Genomic DNA, 17,911 nt, shown 5'->3' with positions numbered 1-17,911 from the left:
TAGTATTTCTATTATAAGTATGTTCTAGAAACTCTGTAATTTCAGTTTTTTTTCTTTCTTTATTTATATATTTAAAAAATTAACATGTATTATTTGTTTCAGGGGTACAGATCTGTGATTCATCAGTCTTAAACAATTCACAGCACCCACCATAGCATACACCCTCCCCCATGTCCAACCACCCCATCCTTCTAAACCCCTCCCCTCCAGCAAACCTCAGTTTGTTTCTTGAGATTAAGAGTCTCTTAAGGTTTGTCTCCATCTCTGTTGTCATCATGTTTAATTTTACCCTCCCTTCCCCTATAAGCCTGTCTTGTTACTTAAATTCCTCATATGAATGAGATTATATGATAATTGTCTTTCTCTGATTGACTTATTTTGCTCAGTATAATACCCGCTAGTTCCATCCATGTCATTTCAAATGCAAGATTTTGTTTTTTGATGGCTGCATAATATTTTCCAATGTATATATACATCACATCTTCTTTATCCATTTATCTGTTGATGGACATCTAGGCTCTTTCCATAGTTGGACTATTCTGGACATTGCTGCACTAAACATTGGGTGCATGTGCATCTTTGGATCACTACATTTATATCTTTAGGATAAATACCTGGTAGTGCGATTGCTGGGTCATAGGGTCTCTATTTTCAACTTTTTGAAGAACCTCCATACTGTTTTCCAGAGTGGCCTCACCAGCTTGCATTCCCACCAACAGTGTAGGAGGGTTCACCTTTCTCCACATCCTCTCCAACATCTGTCATTTCCTGACTTGTTAATTTTAGCCATTCTGACTGGTGTGAGGTGGTATCTATTGTGTTTTGATTTGTATTTCCCTGATGCTGAGCAATTTTTCATGTGTCTGTTGGCCATCCTGATGTCTTCTTTGCACAAATGTCTGTTCATGCCTTCTGCCCATTTCTTGATTAGACTGTTCTTTGTTCTTTGTTCTTGGAGTGTTGAGATTTTGGATATCATCTGATATGTCATTTGCAAATATCTTCTCCCATTCTGTTGGTTGTCTTTTGGTTTTGTTAACTGTTTCCTTTGCTGTGCAAAAGCCTTTTATCTTGATGAAGTCCCAATAGTCGATTTTTGCCCTTGCTTCCCTTGTCTTTGGTGATGTTTCTAGGAAGAAGGTACTGTGGCTGAGGTTAAAGAGGTTGCTGCCTGTGTTCTCCTCAAGGATTTTGATGGATTCCTGTCTCACATTGAGGCCTTTCACCCATTTTGAGTCTATTTTTGTGTGTAGTGTAAGGAAACTGTCTAGTTTCATTCTTCTGCATGTGGCTATCCAATTTTTCCAACACCATTTGTTGAAGAGACTTTCTTTTTTCTACTGGACATTCTTTCTTGCTTTGTCGAAGATTAGTTGACCATAGAGTTGAGGGTCCATTTCTGGGCTCTTTATTTTGTTCCATTGATTTATGTGTCTGTTTTTGTGCCAATACCATATTGTCTTGAAGATGACAGCTTTGTAATAGAGCTTGAAGCTTGGAATTGTGATGCCACTAGCTTTGGTTTTCTTTTTCAACATTCCTCTGGCTTTTGGGGGTCTTTTCTGGTTCCATATAAATTTTAGAATTATTTGTTCCATTTTTTTGACAAAAGTTGATGCTATTTTGGTAGGGATGGCATTAAATATGTAAATTGCTTTAGGTGGAATAGACAGTTCCACAATTTTTTTTTTTTTTTACACAATCCATGAACATGGAATGTTTTACAGCGTCATTGTGTCTTCCTCAATTTCTTTCATGAGTACTTTATAGTTTTCTGAGTACAGATTCTTTGCTTATTTGGTTAGGTTTATTCCTAGGTATCTATGGTTTTGGGCGTAGTTGTAAATGGGATCAACTCCTTAATTTCTCCTTCTTCTGTCTTGTTGGTGTATAAAAATGCAACTGCTTTATTTTTTTTTTTTAGATTTTTACTTATTTATTTGATAGAGAGAGATCACAAGTAGGCAGAGAGGCAGGCAGAGAGAGAGGGGGAAGCAGGCTCCCCGCTGAGCAGAGAGCTCGATGTGGGGCTCGATCCCAGGACCCTGAGATCATGACCTGAGCTGAAGGCAGAGGCTTAAACCACTGAGCCACCCAGGCACCCCTGCAACTGCTTTCTGTGCATTGATTTTATATCCGGACACTTAACTAAATTCCTGTATGAGTCCTAGCAGTCTTGGAGTGGAGTCTTTGGGGTTTTCCACATAAAGTATGGAAAGAGTGAGAGTTTGACTTTGCTGATTCAGATGCCTTTTATTTCTTTTTGTTGTCTGATTGCTGGTGCTAGGACCTCTAGTACTATGTTGAAGAGCAGTGGTGATAGTGGACATTCCTGCTGTGTTCCTGATCTTAGTGGAAAAGTTCTCAGTTTTTCCCCACTGAGAATGATATTTGCTGTGGGTTTTTCCATAGGTGGCTTTTATGATATTGAGGTATATACCCCTTATCCCTACACTGTGAAAAGTTTTGCTCAAGAAAGGATGCTATATTTTGTTAAATGCTTTTAATGCATCTATTGAGAGTATCCTATGGTTCTTATTCTTTCTTTTATCAATGTATTGTATCACATTGATTGATTTTCAGTTGTTGAATCAACCTTGAAGTCCAGGAATAAATCCCACTTGGTCGTGGTGAATAATCCTTTTAATGTACTGCTGGATCCTATTGGCTAGTATTTTGGTGAGAATTTTTACATCCATGTTCATTGAGGATATTGGTCTGTAATTCTTCTTTTTGATGGGATCTTTGGTTTTGGGATCATGGTAATGCTGACCTCAAAAAATGAGTTTGGAAGTTTTCCTTTCATTTTGATTTTTTGGGACAGTTTTAGGATAATTGGTATTAATTCTTTTTTAAATATTTGGTAGAAGTCCCCTGGGAAGCTGTCTGGCCCTGGGCTCTTGTTTGTTGGGAGGTTTTTGATGACTGTTTCAATCTCCCTACTGGTTATGGGTCTGTTCAGGTATTCTATTTCTTCCTGGTTCAGTTGTGGTAATTTATATGTCTCTAGGAATGCATCCATTTCTTCCAGATTGTCAAATTTACTGGCATATAGTTGCTCATAATATGTTCTTATAACTGTTTGCATTTCTTTGTTGTTGGTTGTGATTTCTCCTCCTTTATTCATGATTTTATTTATTTCGGTCCTTTCGCTTTTCTTTCTGATAGGTCTGGCCAGGGGTTTATCAATCTAATTAATTGTTTCAAAGAACCATCTCCTAGTTTTGTTGTTTTGTTCTACTGTTTTTTTGGTTTCTATTTCATTGATTTCTGCTCTGATCTTTATGATTTCTCTTCTGCTGGGTTTAAGGTTTCTTGCTGTTCTTTCTCCAACTCCTTTAAGTGTAGGGTTAGGTTGTGTATTGGAGACCTTTCTTGTTTGAGAAAGGCTTGTATTGCTATATACTTTCCTCTCAGGACTGCCTTTGTTGTGTTCCAAAAATTTTGAACAGTTGTGTTTTCATTATCATTTGTTTCCATGAAGTTTTTAAATTTTTCTTTAATTTCCTAGTTGACACATTCATTCTTTAGTAGGATGCTCTTTAGCCTCCATGTATTTGAGTTCTTTCCAACTTTCCTCTTGTTGTTCAGTTCTAGTTTCAAAGCATTGTGGTCTGAAAATATACCGGTCTTTTGGTACTGGTTGAAACCTGATTTGTGACCCAGGATATGATCTATTCTGGAGAATGTTTCATGTATACTAGAGAAGAATGTATATTCTGTTGCTTTGGGATGGAATGTTCTGTATATACCTGTGATATCCATCTGGTCCAGTGTGTCATTTAAGGCCTTTATTTCCTTGTTGACCTTTTATTTAGATGATCTGTTCATTTCAGTGAGGGGGATGTTAATGTCCCCTATTATTATTGTATTATTGTCAATGTGTTTCTTTGATTTTGTTATTAATTGGTTTATACAGTTGGCTGTTCCCATGTTAGGGGCATAGATATTTAAAATTGTTAGATCATCTTGTTGAACAGACCCTTTGAATACGATATAGTGTCCTTCCTCATCTCTTATTATAGTCTTTGGCTATAAAATCTAATTTGTCTGATATATGGATTGTCAACCTAGCTTATTTTTGATGTCCATTAGCATGGTAAATTATTTTCCACCTCCTCACTTTAAATCTGGAGGTGTCTTTAGGTCTAAAATGAGTTTCTTGGAGAGAGCATATTGATGGGTCTTGTTTTTTTTAATCCATTCTGATACCCCGTGTCTTTGGATTGAGGCATTTAGGCCATTTACATTCAGGGTAACTACTGAAAGATATGAATTTAATGCCATTGTATTCTGTGTAAGGCGACTGTTACTGTATATTGTCCCTGTTCCTTTCTGGTCTGTTACTTTTTGGGCTCTCTCTTTGCTTGGAGTACCCCTTTGAATATTTTGTGTAAGGCTGGTTTGGTATTTGCAAATTCTTTTAGTTTTGGTTTGTCCTGGAAGCTTTTTATTTCTCCTTTGTTTTCAATGGTAGCCTAGTTGGATATCGTATTCTTCGCTGCATACATTTCTCATTTAATGCTGTGAATATATCATGCCAGTTCTTTCTGGCCTGCCATGTGTCTGTGGATAAGTCTGCTGCCAATCTAATATTGCTACCATTGTATGTTACAGACTTGTCCTAAGCTGCTTTCAGGACGACTTCTTTGTCTCTGAGACTTGCAAGTTTTAATATTAGATGACAGGATGTTGACCTATTTTTATTGATTTTGAGGGGGGCTCTCTATGCCTTTTGGGGTTTTGATGCCTGTTTCCTTCTCCAAATTAGGGAAGTTCCCTGCTATAATTTCCTCCAATATATCTTGTGCCCCCCCCCCTCTCTCTCTTCTTCTTCTTGGATCCCAATTATTCTAATATTGTTTTGTCTTATGGTATAACTTGTCTCTCAGATTCTCCTCTCATGATCCAGTAGTTGTTTATGTCTCTTTTTCTCAGCTTCTTTATTCCCCAGCATTTGTCTTCTATATCACTAATTCTCTATTCTGCATCATTTATCCTAGCAGTAAGAGCCTCCATTTTTTTATTGGACCTCATTAATAACTGTTTTTCATTTCAACTTGGTTAGATCTCCAGGGAGGGTTCTCTAGTATCTTCCATGCTTTTTTCAAGCCCTGTTAGCATCTTTATAATTATCATTCTGAACTCTAGTTCTGACATCTTACTAATATCCATATTGATTAGGTCCCCTGCCATTAGTACCTCCTCTTGTTCTTTTTTTGGGTGTGTTTTTCCAGCTTGTCATTTTGTCCAGAGAAGAATAGATGAATGAGATAATAAAATGCTGAAAGGGTGACCACAACCCTAGAAAAATATACACTAACCAAATAAGAAGAGACATGAAACTGAGGGGAAAAGAATGGAAAAATAGAAATATAATTAGGCTGGTGAATAGAACAGAACCTCACACTTGATTTTGGGTGTAATTTGGTCAGTTAGGAGAAACTGCCTACCAAAATTTTAAAGAAAGAAAAACATACATGGTAAACATGATGAAAGGATGTAATATGACTGTAAAGATGAAAATTTAAAAAGATTTTAAAAAATTGAATTGACAAGTTGTTGAAAAAAGAAAAAAAGAAAAAAAAGGAGAGAATGTGTTCAGGCTGGAGACTAGAACAAAGCCATATGCTAGATTTAGGGTGTATTTTGGTCTGTTAGAAAAAATTATCCCGGAATTTTAAAGAAAGAAAACTTATATGTATATTTAAAAAAAAGGTTAAATATAATGAAGGAATAGAATATGACTATAAAAATGAAAATTAAAAAAGATTTTAAAAAGGTATTGATATGATAAAGTAGTTAAAATGGGTTAAATTAGCAAAGAAGAAAATTTAAGAAAAAGAAAAATAGAAAAAAAACAATGAAAATTAAAAATTTTAACTTTGAAAGACTAAAGAATCATGGGAAAAAGCCATGAATTCTAAGTGTTGTTTTTCCCTAACACTGGTGCTTTGCAGTTCTCATCAATCAGTAAACTTGGTCTTGGTTGGATGATCTTGCTGATCTTCTGGGGGAGGAGACTTTTGCAGTGATTCTCATATGTCTTTGTCCGAGGTGGAATTGCTCTGCCCTTGCTAACAATCTGCCCGGATTTTTGCTTGGTAGCTCTTTTTCCCTGAACTCTTTCCATATAGCTTTGGAGGAGGAGAATGCAGTTGGTGGCCTCCCAATCTCCAGCCTTGGAATAGCCGAGAGCTTGGGGCCTCAATGCGCCCTCAGAGAAAAGCAGTCAATCCCTCCTGTCTACCTCATCTCCAGCTGCACTCTGTGGTCACCCAGCCTGTGACTGAGCATTTCTATCTCTGGCTATGGCCCTGTTTGGAGTCTCGCACCACTCCTCCCAATGTAGGAAGTGTGGATCTCCCTGGATCTGCCAATTGTGGGGTCCCTGCTTGAAGAATAGTGGCCTGAATGCCTCGGATCATAGTTTAAGATAACCCCGAGCTGAGAGCCCCCCTTCTCTGCTCCATCTCTGCAGCTGGCTTCCCTGCTCTGATACCTGGGAGCTCTGCTGCACTCAGACACCTCTGGTCTTTCTGTGACCCTGTGGGTCCTTAGACCACACTCTCCCTGTGAGGGCTCCACCCCCTGATTAGCCTCTGGAGTGACATCTCACAGTGAAACAGACTTCTAAAAGTTCCAACTTTGTGCTCCATTGCTCTACCACTTGCCAAGCGCTGGCCCCTCCCCTCACAATCTATCTTCCTGTATATCACCTCAGATTCACTTTTCTCCCAAAAAGTGGTCACTTCTGTTCCTAGAATTGCTGCTATTCTTCTCTTCAATCTTCTGGTTGAGTGTGTAGGTGTTTAGAATGGTTTGATTACTATCTAGCTGAATTCCTAGGACCAGAAGAAATTTAGTTTTCCTACCCCTCAGCCATCTTGGTCTAAAATTTTTTTTCTTTTATTTTTTTACTCTCTGATTCTTTTGGTTTCTCTCTTTCCCTCTGTCTGCCAGATTTCCACATCTTTATTTACCTTATGTTGGTATTTCTAGGAACTCTCAAAACTAGTGTATCTCGCTGTAGTTCTGGGTTTTATATGTCCCCTGAAGCCAAAACTGGAACATAGAACATGGCAGTCCAGCGTATGGGTTGGCTCTCCAACCATGAGTTGATTCTAGATTCGGATCATTTTTCACTCCTCCATTCATTCAACAAATCATTAATTACTAGATGTGTGTTGATATTCAACTGGATATGATACAGTCATGCCCAGTGACCCTTCCTCATAGAGGTTCTAAGGATATAGTATGTCCCGTGATCAATCTTCAAGTAATTCTTTCCTGTAGCCCACTTCTCAGCTATCATATGTCTCATCAGAGCCTTACACATACAAATTTCTTTTGAACTCTACTCTGCTTTAGATGAGTTATTTGAAGACTGTGTTCTAATTCTATTTCAATTCTGGTGGTCAGCTTTGCAACTCTTTAACAAAGAGTTCCTTTTTTGGGGGTCATAGTATCTCGTTAAGTTAGGTTACTCTTTACTGCATTCTCAATGCAAACTGCAATTGAAATAGAGAGTATTTATCCAAGTAGAAAGAATTTTACAACCCCTATAGTGGTACTTTAGGTTAAAATTATAGCCGATTCATTTGCCCCTACATAAAGTGATTCCCTTATTGCCAATAACTTCAATCTTATCAAGTACTCATTCAAAACTGTGTTTTACTCCACATTTTTTCCCATCTTCATGGCTTTCTCTCAGTTAATCCTTCTAAACCTGCTCTATTAATGTTATTTTAGAACAACAGAACTGGAGACATCTGAACACACTACAGCCAAAAGGGGCAGCTTTCTGGGCATCACAATTAAACTAGAGGCTTTCTATTCTCTCCTGAAATAATTTTTTTTTTTTTCTTAAAGCAAAGGGCCAATCCTCAATTTCAAGAGCTTTCTTAGGATTTGTATCCATTCATCAATTAGTATAGCCCAGTGCCTGGTAGCCTGTAGATGCTTATTATAACCTTAATTATTTTAAGGGATATATTTAGAAAAAAAAAATGTCTACTACTGGAATATTCTCTGAGATTAACACTTTTAAGAACAACCTGGCATTGTGGTGAAGATGTAGATGGAGCTTGATTTGAATCTTGTTTATCCTCCTAAATATTAATTGTCAGACTTTAATAAATTATTTAATATCCAAGATTCAACATCATGATATCTAAAATAGGGACAGTGTTAACGATTGTTTGAGGTTAGATGAGGTTATTATTTCCCACATGGTGTTTGATACCTACTATACACACAGCATTATTAGTAGTACTGTTACTATTTCGAAAAATTGCTCATAGCTTATGTTCTGTCACCGCTCTATTCATGCACATTTTGATTTTACATAGTAATCAAATATGTTCATGGGTATGGAGTGAGGTAGGAATCATGTTGGCTTGGGCATCAGGAAACCTGGGTTGGTTCAAATAGAAACAATATTTAGTCCCATTGGGACTGAGCATCATGTCACTTCTCGTATATGCGATTTCTAAGTAAAACCTCTTATTTCTCCAACTATCCATGTTATTTATACTAAAAATGTGATAGTGTATGTCTTAGAAACTGTCCTGCAGATCTATTGTGTTCCAATTTTACTGTCCTAATCATTTCCCTATTTCTTGTTCTCCTCTTCTTGAAGCATTTGTCCTCTGAACCTAAAAATAATATGAATAAGCCAAATAAGTAGGTTACAGCGGAGAGATACAAAGATCCCTTTAGGAGCATTTGCTAGTATAGCACATTCCATGTTATTTCCTCGCAATCAAAACAAAACAAAACAGAACAAAACAAAAACATCTCTCAAACACATTTTTTTCCTCCTAAGCAAAGCAATTTTTGTTCCCATCATTACTTTTGTGTCCTCCACTTCTTCTAAATATAGCATACCTTAACCTTCACTTACTTTGTTTTAGGTATAATTCAATTGGATTGAGTGTCGAAGACCAAATATACCACCCTCCCTGTTTAGCGTCCTGAATTCCTAGGACCAGAAGAAATTTAGTTTTCCTACCCCTCAGCCATCTTGGTCTAAAATGCTCTGTCTTCATGATTCTCCCTTCAAGATAATGGCACTTTTTCAAAAATGTTATGAAACCACACACTCATGGGTTTCAGGCAATCCAGAGCTTTCCCACCTCTTGAAAGAGGTGTCATGTCATTCCGAGAGGTGCAGCTCTCTGTAGAAACTTGACCCTTAATTATTGCTGATTGTCTGTTTGGCTTGAGCTCAGTTCTGTGCTCTGCTTCCCTGATGTCCTTCTCCACATCGTGTCATTTTCATTTTCAGACCCACACCCACCTGTTTGTCCTGCTCGCCAGCCATTAACTTGCCTGCCGCTACCTGTCCCATTCTGCTTCCCAGCTGTTACGTCGCTGCCAGGCACAGACCTAGAGAGCCACTCTCGAATTCACCTGCCAGGCTCAGTCTGAGCCCTTACCCAGGCTGAGAAGAAAGAATGGACAGGAATTAGATGGCCTGCCACATGCTATCAGCGGTATCAAGTTCTCCTCCTGTCCCAGTGTAACCTGAAATATCGAGGTGAAGCTTTTATGCCTCAAACAAATACAATTCTTGGATCATTGGAGAGTTTGCATAATATAAGAAGTATATGAACATGTGTTCAACAATTTTGGTCAAGGCAAGAGAATAATAACTGATAAGACCTAGATATTGAATATAAAACTGAGGCTCTTTAAAGTTGCTTTATAATACCCTTGTCAATGTTGCCTTATTATAACTAGGTATAGTACAATACCTATAGTACCTTTATAATACCCTTGTGAAAACTTTGAACATTTTCAGAAAAATCTGGAAATCTGATAAATTCAATGTTAGAGGGTTGAATTGTATTTCTCTGCATATTTCTACAGGAAAAATGTGTCCCATATATGTGGGACAATAGTCTAAGTTCAATGTCTTCACTTAGGTTCTTTTTTGTCAGCCTAATGTTCATTGTTCTCTATAAAAACCATCAACTTTCTAGGCATAATTCAACATCCCACCCCACTTCTATGAAATCTGCTTAGCTCGACTTTGGTATAAAATGACAGGCATGAGGCTCAATGCAGATAATCTGGGCTCTGTCCAAGCTTTGCCACTTACCAGTCAAGTGACTTTGAGTAAGGTGCTTTTAAGTCCTGATTCTCATTTTCTTCATGTGTATTTTTGGAGTGATGTGGTCTTTATCCAGTTTGTAGACTTGTCATAAAGATCAAATGAAGTTATCTATGAAAGTGTTTGGCAAACTTTTTAATGACAGAGAAATATTATGGTGGCACTTCCTCCAAATGTATTTATTCTTTTTGACGTTGGATATACCAACTATCTCATTAAGTATAAATAGTAAAAAAAATATAACAAATGCTAACTGTGAAAACCCAGTCATTTCTTTTGTTCTCTACATTTAATCCCCCAACAACCCCAAGAGATAGGTCACATTTTCACTTTGTAGATGAGGAAGCCAAAGCAAGAAAGTAACCCACCAACAATGCATAGGCAATAGGCTTTTAACCCAGACTGTCTGGGGAGCTTGCATTTTAACCACTAAGTGTTAACTTCCTGTCCTGATGCTCTGGCTGATGGCGGGCGGGGGGGGGGGGGTATGGTTCATTCATCTAACCTTTAATTATTTTGGTGGGGGGAGGAGGAGCAATTTCCTAAAATATCCTACTTCCCCCACCAGCTTCTCCACATCTTATGGGAGATGCAGCCAGGCATGAAGCTTTGCTTGTCTTTTCAGTGACTGTCTTCAGATTGGATTGTGGCCAACTCAGCCTTCGAGGGTCTCATCTCTGTGGCCATGTCTCCGGCTCTGTCAGGGAACGCTGTCCTGGGGCTTTTCATTTTCTTGGCTTGTTTATCTTTGGCTGTGAGATATTCTGAAGTTTCTGATATTTTCAAGGAGGCAAATGCTCTGTTATCGAGGTTCTAGACCTGGCTTGGAGAATCAAACAATGGGGAGAAGCCAGCTTCCAGGGAGCCCCTGGGAAAGTTGCTAACCCCTTCCAAGAGAGGGGGCTTCCCTTCTATAGCACAGTGGAGTTTTCTGGAGAATTAAGGTGCAGCTCCTGCCTGACACTTCAGGAATGAATGTGGAAAAAAAGGGGAACTTCCTAGTTGGCCTGCCATCTGGGGTGGGGGACCAGCCTTGAGACGGTTCCCCACACTATGTCCCCATCAACTCTGGTTATTTTCTCTGACTTAACTTGCTTCCACCTTACATTCCATCTCATCGCTCTGGTCCAGCCCTCCCTTGGCCCGTCCTCTTCTTCCCACAGGCCCTTATTGGGGAGATTTCTCTCTAAGAGAGGTTTTCTTGCCAGAATAAATGATCTCCTTTTCCAAGCAAGACCCACGTGAGAAGAATGTGGTCAGCTTTTTGTTTTCTGTTTTGTTCTTCGTTGGCTCTGGGGGCCAACTAGCTGCTGTTTTCTCAGATTTACCTAGAAAATTAAAGATGCTATAACTGCCTTCTAGGCACTGTAGTAGACGCTTCCCTGCTGTGGGGTAAGGCCTGCCAGCAGACAGGGAGGAAATGCATTGCTGTGGATGCAGATTATGTCATTGGCTGTCCATGCAGTGTACCAGTCTTGTTCTAGAACATGTGATAGGAGTGTTGGCAATTACCCTAGTGCCTGTGTGGGAGTATTGGGAAATGCAGCAGGCCCTGTGTACCACATGAGGTAGTGTCTACTCTCATAACGATCCTAACAACTCAAAGGCTTCAAACCATATGGGTTTATTTCTTGCTTTTGTTACATGTCCGTCATGTTACCTGTACATTGCAGGTAATCAGGGTTTTCTAGGTGTTGTAGTCATTTGGAAACCTGCAAAATGCTGGGGGCTCCTTTCTTGATTAAAATTAGCACAGAAGGGGAGGGGGCCACTTGGCCTTGGCTTCTTTTAAACTTTCTCTTGTGGGTGATAATGTCACTTTTACTCATATATGCTGTTTCTTAGATTTATTCCCAGGTACCTTGTTTTAGCAGCCTTAGTAAGAGTTTGGAAACCAAGTGATAGGTGAATTATTGCTATTCACCAGGAAAAAAAAAAGTGATTTCATTTACTCTCTGAATGTTAAGCATTGCAAGGAGTTGTATTGGTTCAGAAAGCTGCAAAAGGAAATGGAAGAGATATTTCAAAAATAGGAAACATTTTCCTAAAGTTTTTCAGAATGTTGACTGTTTTGTGTAGAAAATTCATGCTTCGTGTTTGCAGAAAAAGGTAAAGATTCTAACAGCAGAGGCGTAATGAGTAGATGATTGTGGGATGTGGCCAAAGTCTTTTGTTTTTTTCTCCCCACATTGCTTTAAAAATCTTTTCTACGGTGCTCATATGGTACTTATGTAATTTTAAAAGAAAAAGAAAATGGATGGGGTGGAGGAGGGAAGAAGTTGTTTTTCTTCCTCTTTTTAAATGTGCTTTAATTGTGTTTACCCATTTTCACCTGTGTCAGAAGAAACGCGCCCTAATTGATTGGAGAACTGTTTTGACAGCCATCTTCTATCACAGAAACCCACAAAATCCAGGAGAAAAGTAGAATGAATAAGAAAAAAATGTATAGAATGAGATAAGCAGCAGAATTCATTGTAATAGGATAACAGCTTATTGATATTTGTCACAGACATCGAGTGCTTTCCAACTTCCTGGCATTACCGAAACCAGCAACTGTGTGCACGTGGACTATACCCCCTGGTTTTCTAATGCAGATATGTAAGTGGAAACTTGTGTTTCTTAGGATATATGTAGCTTTAAATTTTCTAAATATACCAAATTGCTCTTTGAAGCATTTATGTCAATTTACTCTTCCGCCAGAAATATTGAGGGTTCCTGTTACTACCTACTGTCCATTAAAACTGGCATTTTCCTGATTTAAAATCTGTACTATCTAAATAAAATCTCATTGGGCCTTTAATTTGCTTTTCTTTGATTACTGATAAGGTTGAACACTTCCTATAAGTTTATTGGACCTTGTGTTTATTCTTCTGTGAAATGCTTGTTCCTATCACATCTTTAAAAAAATTCAGTATTTATCTTTTGATTTGTAGGAACTGTGTAAATATTATGTATAGTAATCTTTCTTTCTGTTATGTGTGACATGTCCCCTACATGGCTTATGTTATCGCTTTATGAGGACGTTTGGGCAGAAATTCTTAGTTTTAATGTAGTCACATTTATTTATCTTTTAAGTTTTGTGCTCTTTTAAGAAATACATTCCAATCTCAAAGGCATTCAAATGTCTTCTTTAATTTCAAAAGATTTTAAAGTTTTGCTGCTTTCACTTAAGTTTCAATCTACCTGTATGTGGTAATTTTTATATTTGGTGAGAGATTGGGATTCAGTTTGCTTTTATTTTCTAGTAAGGGTAATTAATTTTCCTTGAAACTGTTATTGATTTAGTCTTTTTTATAATGATATGCAGAAATAAATATAAGTCTCTATAGGGATGTGAATATTTTCTTGTGGTTCTTTATGTTTCTATTGTTTTTTTTCCCCCTGTCTCTGCTTTAATGTTACACTCTCCTAATTTATATGACTTTAATATATCTCTTGAAATCTGTTAGCAAAGACAGATTCTTGTTGCCTTGTTTTACTTTAGCAATGCCTTGGATACTGGTAGGTCTTTGTTCTTCTTTTATGCTCTAGAGTAAGTTTGTCAAGTTCCATAAATATAGGAAAATTCTTTTTTTATAGGAATTTCATGGATTAATAGATTTTTATAGGAATTGCATTGGATTAATAGATTACCATATAAAAACATAATCCTTATGATAGTCATTTAATCCAAGGACATAATCTATCTCTCCCTTTGTTTTGGGTCTCTTAAATGTTAATCAATAAAGCTTAGTTTTTTTTTAATAGTAGTAATGCACTTTTTAGATTTCTTCCTAAGAACCTTATAAACAGCATCATTTGGTTAGTTACATTTTCTAGTTTGCTTAGTTCATTCTTTAACTGGCATAGAGAAGTGCAATTGATTTTTGTCCATCGATCTGTATATCAGATTGGGTTAAATTATTCTGCAGTAATAAAGAAGACCAAAATTTCAAAAAAAGTTCCTTTAAACAATAAAAGTTTATTTCTCACACATGCTACATGTCCAACAGGGTCGGCAGGGGGGACTCTGATCTATGTCTTCCCAGCCAGGGAAAGAGGCCGACAGAGCAGCACCATCTGGACGTGGCAGAGTGAAAGAGACAGTGAGCAAACATAGTAAATTGCACACTGGTACTCGTCGCTTCGCCCTGGTAATGGCACATGTCACTGCTCATATTTCATTAGCTAAAGCATGTCACATGACCACCTCTACCTTGACAAGGGGTCAAGTAGTATGTGCCTAAAAAAAAAAAAAAAAAAAAGAGAGCCCCAGAAACTGAGGAACAGCATGGGTCATACGTGTATCTTCTCTCCAGAACTTAGGTCAAATACTTGTCTTCAGATGGTGTTATCTAGAGAGAGATCACATTTGATAATCACTTCAGAACTAACCTCCATATTCATTTTCCTTATTTCAATGCTCTGGCTAGTGAAATAGTGAATAGAGGCAGTGATGGTTTGTGTCCTTGTTCTACTCCTGATTTTACAAAAGTGCCAAATCTATGTCAAGTTATGTTTTTAGTTTGTTGAAGGCTTTCATTCTAAATAAGTAGTTTTTGGTTCTAAATTAATCATCTTTTCTTAAGGATTTTGGTCCCAAACAAATCACAAGAACTTTTTTCTTTAGTATATTTTTATGGTGAATTATATTAATATGCATTTAAGTTCAAGTAAATTTTGTAATTATGAATGAGCCCAACTTTGTCAGGAGATTTAATCTTTTAATCTTTTCATACACTTATGGACTCAATTTGCTTATGTTTTATTCAGAATTCTTTTTTGAGTTTATTTACTTTAGAATGACCTATAATTTTTCTTTTTTATATTCTTCTGTTTTTTTTAATATGTGTATCAAAGTTATACTAGCCTCATAAAGTAAATTGGGAAATATTTTCTTTTATTCCATTTGGAAGGTATAAAAATTAGAATTAGTTTAACTAATTTGGGTTGTTTCTAGTTGTCTTCTCAAATTAGCTTAGGTTGGAAATGTTTTTAGAAATTTGTCTAATTTGCCTAAGAATTCAAGTACAATTCTCATAAAAGTATCTACAATATTTTTTAGACTTATAATCAGGTTATACCTAGTTTCTACCTGTATTTACATACCCATTATTATAATACCTCTGTTATTTTTCCTTGATCAGTTATGCTAGAAGTTTAACAATTTTAACAATTCCCTGGGTGCTAAAAACCTATAGGAATAGGAAATACAACTTGATTTTGCCCATTAAAACTTACTCTCAAGTGCTTGAAAAACTAAGCTTATTACAGTAAGTTTTTCCAGAATGAGCATGAACTTGCTTAGAATTGTCTAATTAAAACCCCATTTTCTTGACTTATTCGGAATAAGGAATTAAGGATTCAATGTGACATGACGTCTTTACAATTAGAAAAAGAATTGTTAGCAGTTCTGTGATAGATTGCAAAGCGGTCAGAAATTCTTTCCATTATGCGTGTGTGTCTCTTTGCAGTGTGACTTCGCCATTCCTTCTTTGAAGTGTGGAGTCTATTTGATAACCTTGAGTGTGGGCTTGGTCATGTGACTTGCTCTTGCCAGTGGAACATCAACAAATGTGATGCCAGCAGAGGCATGAAGTGTCCTTGCACATGGTGGCCTCCCATCTTACATGGCTGGGAGTTTTTCTGCTACTACCAGAATGAGCCTGGGATTAGACTCCCAAGACGGTCAAGACAACTGCTAGTTGAAACAGTGAGGCCAGATCAGACCATCTGACTGCAGCCAACCTAAACTAAACTACCCAGTGAAGCCACAGAAATAGATGGAAAAAAAAAAAAAAATTAAATAAATAAATAAATAAAGAAGAAGAAGAAGAAGAAGAAAAGCTTATAGCTACATGTTTAGCTGAACTTCCCTCCTGTACACTTTTTCTCTCCTTATTTCTCAGGCAGTTCTAGGGGTGGTAGAACTGTTGGTGCCCAATTCATTTAACTGACGTGTCCTCGGGATTGATGGGACCGAACTGCAAAAGTTGAGAGATGTGTCAGTCCGTTGTCTGCCTTAGCAAGTTACAGGCAGAATTTCTGAACGTGGAGCAGAATCGCTAATCTTAGATTGTCTATTTTGAGTCATGACTTCCTACTACAAAGCAGCAGTTATGTGGTAGAAGAATTCTTATCCCCAGAATGGTGACCCAAAAGATACACTGTAGTTACAAAATATAAAAAGTTAGGCCTTGGATTCACAAGGCATAAGGGGAAGCCATTGATTGAATAACTTTTTAAAGGACAAACGTGAGTGTTTTGTAACAGGTCTGAATAATGCATTTGTCTAATTCACTGCCTCCTATGTATCTATTTTCAATTTCCCCCAAATTCTCAAGGCCCTGCATATTAGCTGGTCTTGTTTTTAATGAAATTTGCCCTTGCAAGATTGTAATAAACAACAAGTAGAAAATAGGATATTTTGACAAAAGATGAAAGGTTCCTCTAGAAGCAACTAGTTCTGATCAGGTTATATATAAAAGGTTGTGGTTTCCAGATCTTTCATTGAAGAGAAAGTAGAGGAAGGTAAAGAGATGACACTTGGGTCTTGTCTCTGGCTGCCTTACTAATAAAAAAACACCATAAAACATTTCTCTCATTTCTAAACATGTCTCTAAATAAGATAACTTATAGAAAACAGAACCACAAAGGACTGGTCGTTTCCCAGACAAATTTCCGTCTATAAGATCAGAGCAATAGAAGTACCGGTTGCTTCAGGATATTTCTCATCTAGGATGAGATATCCCAGAAAGTAGAAAAGAGAGAATCCTAGATAGAATTGATGTCGAACATGCACTCATAAATATATACATATTCATATCCAGTTAGGCAGCTAAAAAGTCAATAGTCCTATTGCTTCTGTAGTTGAATTAAAATCTCCCATTTCCAGATGCAACATATAGAAATGCCATCAGATGCTCCTCACGATGTAAAGAAATGTATTTAGAACAGGGTCTCCAGAGGCGAAAAAGGCAGCTTGTAAGAGAAAGTTACATCCATGAACCAAGCTTCTAGCGTGTCAGTATATTAAGGTTTAGAATTCCATTTTGCTCCCCAGAAAAGAGAGAGAACCCTAGAAGTGACTCCTTGTGTTGCTAATAGTGGCAGATCATTTTGATTCCAAGATTAAATGGATGGAGGTGCCTGAAAGCAGGCAAGGGGAGGGGCACGAAGGGGATTATAGGATCAGGTGTACTGCTACTTTAAAATTATGCAGGCCTGGCCCCATCCAGGTCCCTCCCACTGCTTGAAGCACCTGCTGAAAGCTTGGGAAGCTCAGTTCCGGGCGGGCCACCAAGCCGACTGCGCTCTGAGGCTCTGAGTTTCAGGTAACCAAGTGTTTGCGGTGCAGAATGCTCTCCTCGGGCACCCGGGTCTTCCTTGCTGCATTCCTGCCGCTGTGGCCTATTTGCTGAGAGTAACCCAGGGGTTACCGCAGCGTTGCCAGGCAACGAGGGACAGCGGTCCTCTGAAGAGTCATTTGTCACACTGAGGGGACTGGTTGAAATGCAATAAAGAAACGGTAATTCAGCTTTTTATCAGGACAATTACTTACGCAGTATTAGGGGTCCATATTTAACCTACAGATACATAGTCATATGAGGAAACACGAACACGAACGTTTGCTAAATACTAAGGCATAGGACAGACAGATGGTGTTGGGTTTCTAATCAGCTTTACTGTGAGCTTAAAGTTGTTGCACATGCTGGGATGGGGGGGGAGGGGGCCCAAAGTGCTTTGCCAGCTTTATTTCGGACAGCTGTAAGTTAGCTGTGGGCTACAACATAAGGTGTGTGGGGAAAGAAAATC

Source organism: Mustela nivalis, assembly GCF_964662115.1.
Source record: "Mustela nivalis genome assembly, chromosome: 16".
Lineage (NCBI taxonomy): Eukaryota > Metazoa > Chordata > Mammalia > Carnivora > Mustelidae > Mustela > Mustela nivalis.
This window is presented reverse-complemented; position numbering follows the sequence as displayed.